This window comes from Marmota monax, unplaced genomic scaffold (assembly GCF_021218885.2).
Source record: "Marmota monax isolate L192 unplaced genomic scaffold, Marmota_monax_Labrador192_F-V1.1 WCK01_AAM20220418_F8-fsc00207, whole genome shotgun sequence".
In the NCBI taxonomy this organism is placed as follows: Eukaryota; Metazoa; Chordata; class Mammalia; order Rodentia; family Sciuridae; genus Marmota; species Marmota monax.
The window spans coordinates 2,359,823-2,365,968 of NW_026692713.1; positions in this window are offsets into that span (position 1 = coordinate 2,359,823).

The following is a 6,146-nucleotide window of genomic DNA, read 5'->3' on the forward strand; positions in this document are numbered from 1 at the left end:
CCAAATGTCAGGCATCAGAAAAGACAGAAAACAAAATTACAAGATTCTATTTCAGTTAAAGTGAAATAAATGAACTGAGAGAAGTTAGAGGATTTAAGATACAATATTAAGCAAAGGTGATGAATAAACAGGTAATTAAATTTAATTAATAATAAATCTGGTCATATTAAAATAACAATTTCTGTGTTTAATCATGCTTATAGTTTTTTTGAAAATGACTAAAATGGGAGTTTTTAAATGGGTAGTTAAATTTTGCAAAATTCCTTTGTTAAGGAGGAGGATAGAAATACTAAATAACATAATAAAATCAAACCCATAAAGAAGTATAATAAAACGAATATCAATATTTATTGCTTCCAAATCAGCAAAGGATAAATTGGACTACCAGAAAAATTTTAAACTTTTATTCAACAAAAAATAGGATAAAAACAATGGAGAAATAAGCTACAATTTAAAAAAAGGATATTTCTAACATGTATGACCACCAAGGATCAGATTCTAGAATTTACAAACAATTTCTATAACTCAATATGAAAAAGTATGAGTTTCAATAATAACTGTTATGCTTTGTTGTCTTAAAAAAAACTCTTGTAAAGCATATAGGGCATAGACATCAGGATTTGTTCAAGATAAGTGGTTGATGGATATAAAGATGTCTGTTCTCATAGTCTCTTGTCTATACATTTGAAATATTTTACAATTTTATTTTAACCGGATCAAATAAAGATCCATTTAATTCCCAAATCTTTACCTTGACCACCACACCAGAAAGTAAATACTCACTGCCCAACCCTGATAGGGGCTCAGCTAAGACCCAACAGGCAGGGACGGTGTGGAAAGGAAGCTCTATGGACCTGGCTCTGCCCAGCAGAGATCTTTGCCTCCCTGCTGCAAAGAGTTCCTTTCATTCCAGTGTTCTGAGGAGCTGAAGATTTCCCCCCAGGTAGCAAATATGGTCCCCCAGCTGGTCTCACTCCAGGGGATCCAGTCCCCTTTGGTGTACTTTCCCAAATGAGCCACCCATGTGGTGTCTAACAGGGAACACTGGCTTGCTGCCTGGGGCTCACAGCGGGTGGAAGAAGGACTGTGCTGTAATTTCTGCAAGTGAACCCCCATTTCCACTGACTCCTCAGCCAGCATCTCAGAACCTTTGGTTAAACATGTCAATACAAGAAAATCCAGTTCACGAGCTGGAGTTGTGGCTCAGTGATAGAGCACTCGTCTAGCACGCCTGAGGCACTGGGTTTGATCCTCAGCACCACATAAAAATAAATAAATAAAATAAAGGTATTGTGTCCAACTATAATGCAAATATATATGTATTTTTTAAAAGAATATATATTTAGAAAGAAAGAAAGAAAGAAAAAGAAAACCCAGTTCCAGCAGTTAGCTGGAGGGAGACAGGCAAAGTGAAGTAGCATCCACATCCTGGATGTTTCAGACCCCACGTCCTTTCCTTTTTCAAAGAATTAAAGATGTCAGAGACACAAAATTTATAGAAATTTCTCCTCAAGAGAACTTGGAAGTCCCAAGTAAACCAGCAACTCTATTTCAAAGCCAAAAATCATGTCCATATAGAGTATTCAACTTACAGCTTTTAGCTTTATTGAACACAAAGAATTTACTTCTTGAAGGTAAATGCATTTTGCTGAAGAAAAAAAGAAAGCCAATCTCTAAAGGTGACTTACTGAGTGATTCCATTTATATGACTTTCTCAAAATGACTCAACCATACAGATGAAAGTTTAAAAGCTAGCATGAGGTAGATCTCTGTGGAATGGATAGTTCACTGTTAACCAACATTGTTAGCAGTGTTAGTTAAACAAGTCTACATATTTAAAAAATGGCACTAGTACACATTGTATTAATATCAGGCTTTTATATTGTCCTGTAGTGATGTAAAATGTAATTGCTAGAGGAAACTAGGTGAAGGGTAAATGGATTGCCGTACTATATTTGCAACTTCTTATACATCTATATTTTGAAATTAGAATTTAAGAGAAAATAACTCAAGCATAGTTAACTTTCTATATGAGAGTTGGCAAACTGTGAATCATAAGCCAAATCTGACCCAATGCCTATTTTTCTATGAACTGCAATCTAAGAATTTGGTTGAAAGTGTCAGAGGGTGGGGGGGAGGAGGGAGGGAGAGGGAGAGAATGTCTTGTGACACATGAAAATTATATGAAATTCAAATTTAGAGTTCACAAATAAAGTATTATTAAACACAGCTATGACATTCCTTTATGTATTGTATGGGTAATCTTGCTTTACCTCAGCAGAGTGAAATTGTTCCTACAGAGATTCTATGGTATACAAATCCTAAATTACTATTTGGCTATTTGCAGAAAAAGTTTGCCAACCCTCACTGCAGAACATTCAGGGTTTCTATTATTTTACTACTATAAAAAATACTGAGATGAAAAATCTTTGCATTCTCCTCTATGTGCACATATATAAGAAGAGCTCTAGAAGAGAAATCAAAAAATGGGTGAATTTTCACTTGTAACAGATATGGCCATATTGTCCTTCAGAAACAGTGGTTTTAGGAAACAGCTTTTAGTAATATAAGAGTAGCTTATATTTACTTGCCAATAACATTTACAAATTCTGGACAAAATATGAAAAGACCAGTTTCTCAAAAGGAACTAAAGATCAAACAAAAGAAGGCAGATATTGATGGGATATGACTCTTATAAGAAGGGACACAAAGTAAGGGCAAATGAACCCTAAAATAAGCAGGAAAATCTAATAGCAGAAGTCAATGGCATAGAAAATGAAAAAAAAATAGAGAAAAATCAATAAAACCCAAAGGAGAATTTTTTTTTATTGTCAACGGACCTTTATTTTATTTATTTATATGCAGTGCTGAGAATTGAACCCAGGCTCACACGTGCTAGGCAAGCACTCTGCCACTAAGCCACAACCCCAGCCCTCAAAAGAGGATTTTTGAAAACAAACAAAAAAAAAATAAATCCAAAAACTTTTAAAATTTTAGTCAGAAGTATTAGAAAGAAAACAAATTTTCAAAATTAGAAATGAGATATTACTATAAAGCCTACAGACATTGACAGAATAATAAGGAAACACTTTTATGCTAATTAGTGGGTTGGACAAATTTCCTGAAAACTGTAAATAGTCTGCCTGGGCTGCCATACTGGAATGCCACAGACCAAGTAGCTTAAGCAATAGATATTTCTCACAGTCTGAAGGCTAGACATCTGAGATCCTGGTGTAGGCATGGTTGCCTTCTTCTGAGTCCTCTCTCCTTAGCTTGTGGTGGCATCTTCTCCCTATGCCTTTACATGGTCTTTGTTCTGTGCATGTCTATGTCCTAATCTCCTCTTCTTATAAGGATACTAGTCATTTTGGATTAGGGCCCATCCTAATGACCTCATTTTTAACTTAATTACCTCTTTTAAGGCCCAAAACTCTATTTGCAGATAATATAATTTGGGGGGGGGGGTAGTAAATCCAAGAGAATATGTTTTTTAAAAGTCATTAAAACTATGACGCACATTCCCAATGTATAAAAATCAATTGCATTTCAATATACTAACAATTTGAAACTGAGATTTTAAGAATACTATTTATGGTGGCTAAAAAATTTAAATTTTTATAGATAAATTTAGTGTGTGTTCTTCCTGTGTGCTGAAACCTACAAAACATATATAAATGGAGATGTACAACATACTCAAAAACTGGATGGTATCATATCTCCTAAAATTGACTACAGATTCAACATAATACCAATCAAAAACCTCAGCGGGCTTTCATTGTAGTTTTAAAATAAATCTTGATATAAGGCAGTGTAAGTTTTCTGTGCTCTTCTTTTTCAAAGTTGTTTTAGTTGTCTAAATTTTTACATTGTAAACAACAACATGTCAATTTCTATGAAATGGCTTGATATAATTCAGATGCAGATTGTGTAGACTCTGTAGATCCATGTGAGAAGAATTGATTCTTAAAAGCATTAAGACTTCTAATCTATAACTCTTCATTTACTAGATCTTCTTTATCTCTGTCAGTGGATAAGCCTTCCACCTATTTTCTCATTCTTGATGCTAGGTAATTGACTACATATAAATACACAAAGGTACCAAGTTAATTTAATGAATAAAAATCTTTTTAACAAATGGTACAGGATCACCTGAATATTATATAGGAAATAAAAAATCTTGCTCCTCTCATCTCACACCGTATATAAAATAACTCAATATATGTTTATAGACCTCAAACTTAAACTATCCAGAAAAAAAAAATTAGGAGAAAATGTTTGCAATATAGTTTTAGAAATAAATTTTTAGTTAGGACATTATTATGGTCTGAAAAATTGCATTCTATCAAAATTCACATGAAGAAATACTACCTCCAAGGTAATGGTATTAGGGACTAGGGTCTTTCAGAGGTGGTTAGGTGGTAGAAGTAGAGCTCTCATTAATGGGATCATGTCCTTATAAAAAGAGGCCCAAGGGAGCTTGTTTGCCCCTTCCACTAGGTGAGGACACAGCAGGATACACCATGTACTAAGAGGGAGCCCTCATCAAACAATGAATCTGCCAGTGTCTTGATTTTAGACTTCACAGCCAAAAGAACTGTGAGGAATTAAATGTTTGTTGTTTATAAGCCACCTGGCCAATGGTATTTTATTACAGACACCAAAAAACCCCACAAACTATAAAAAGTGATAAATTAGACTTGATGAAAATAAAAATCTTCCATTCTTGGAGAAAATTAAAATACATGCTATAGATTGATAATATTTGCAAAACATATCTGATAAAGAATTTGTATCTAGGTTACATGAAGAATTCTTACAACTCAGTAACAGGGAGCAAATAATTCATTTTTAGTTAAACATTATTTGATATAATAATAGAATTATACATAGTTTGTAGGAAATATATCCCATACAGCTTGTTCAAGTTTCCCTCAATGGTAACAACTTACAAAATTATAGCACAAGACAACAGCCAGGATATTGACACAGTTAAGAGACAATAAATTCCATCACCTTAAGGATCCCTGGTTTTTCTCCTGGGATTTGCCAGATCTGTCTGAACTGTGAAATCTGTGTGTCCTTCATATCTCTTTAAAGGAATATTAAAGATATATCTTTGTTCCTTGATTTACTTTCTTGGGAGAAGTCCTTAACTCCAAACTTCTTGTTTATATTCCAGATATATCTCTTCTATTAAGCCTCTCCATTAAGATTTTTATTTTGACAATATTTGGTATATTCTAAATATCTAATCAGGTTGTTTTGTTTTGTTTTGTTTTGTTTTAACCCAATTTACCACTGAGCTACATCCCCAGCCTTTTTTTTTTTTTTTTTTTTTTTTGACAGGATCTCACTAAATTGATTAGGGCCTTGCTAAACTTCAGATGCCGGCCTTGAACTTGTGATCCTCCTGTTCCTGCCTCCTGAGAAACAAGGATTACAGGCATGCACCAGGCTTTCAAGTGTGCACCAGGGTGCTCAGCAAATCAGTTATTTTTTAAACAATCTGTGATTGTTTCCCAGTAGCAATATTCTGCCTTCTGAAGTTATCACAGTTCATTTAAAGCCTTCTGTTTGTCCCATGAGCTCATTTTATTTCCCAGTTAGTTCTTAGTTTATAGAGTTTGGAGCCCTTTTTTTTTTTTTTCACACAGTTAGTGTTCCTTCATTTATTGATCTGGCAGTCACCCCACTTTCTCAGGAGGTCCCCCACCAGCCTGTCTGCAGCCTTCAAGTACCAATGTGAAGGAAAGGCAATATATGCCTTAGGGAAGCCGGGCCAACCATCCAACTCAGAGCCTGAGGCTCCCTGCCCAGCCCAGGTGCCTCACTGACTGCACCTCTGCCCACTGTCACAGCCCTAGGAAGAGCTTTCTTCCAAGAGAAGCAGTATGGGCTTGTAGACAGAAGCCACGTTCAAAACCACTACTTCCTCAGCGTGTGACCTTAGGCCTTGATTTCCTCATTTATAAAATGAGCATATTCTCAAAACCGGTGAAGTTAAACAGCACTTAATCACGGCATGCCAAACATTCCACAGAGGTTCCAGAACATAGCAGACACACTACCAGTTGCAGCTCTAATTATTTTTACCTTATTTATTTTACTTAGAATGCTTCTGCAGTAGGATTCCAAGTGCACACGAA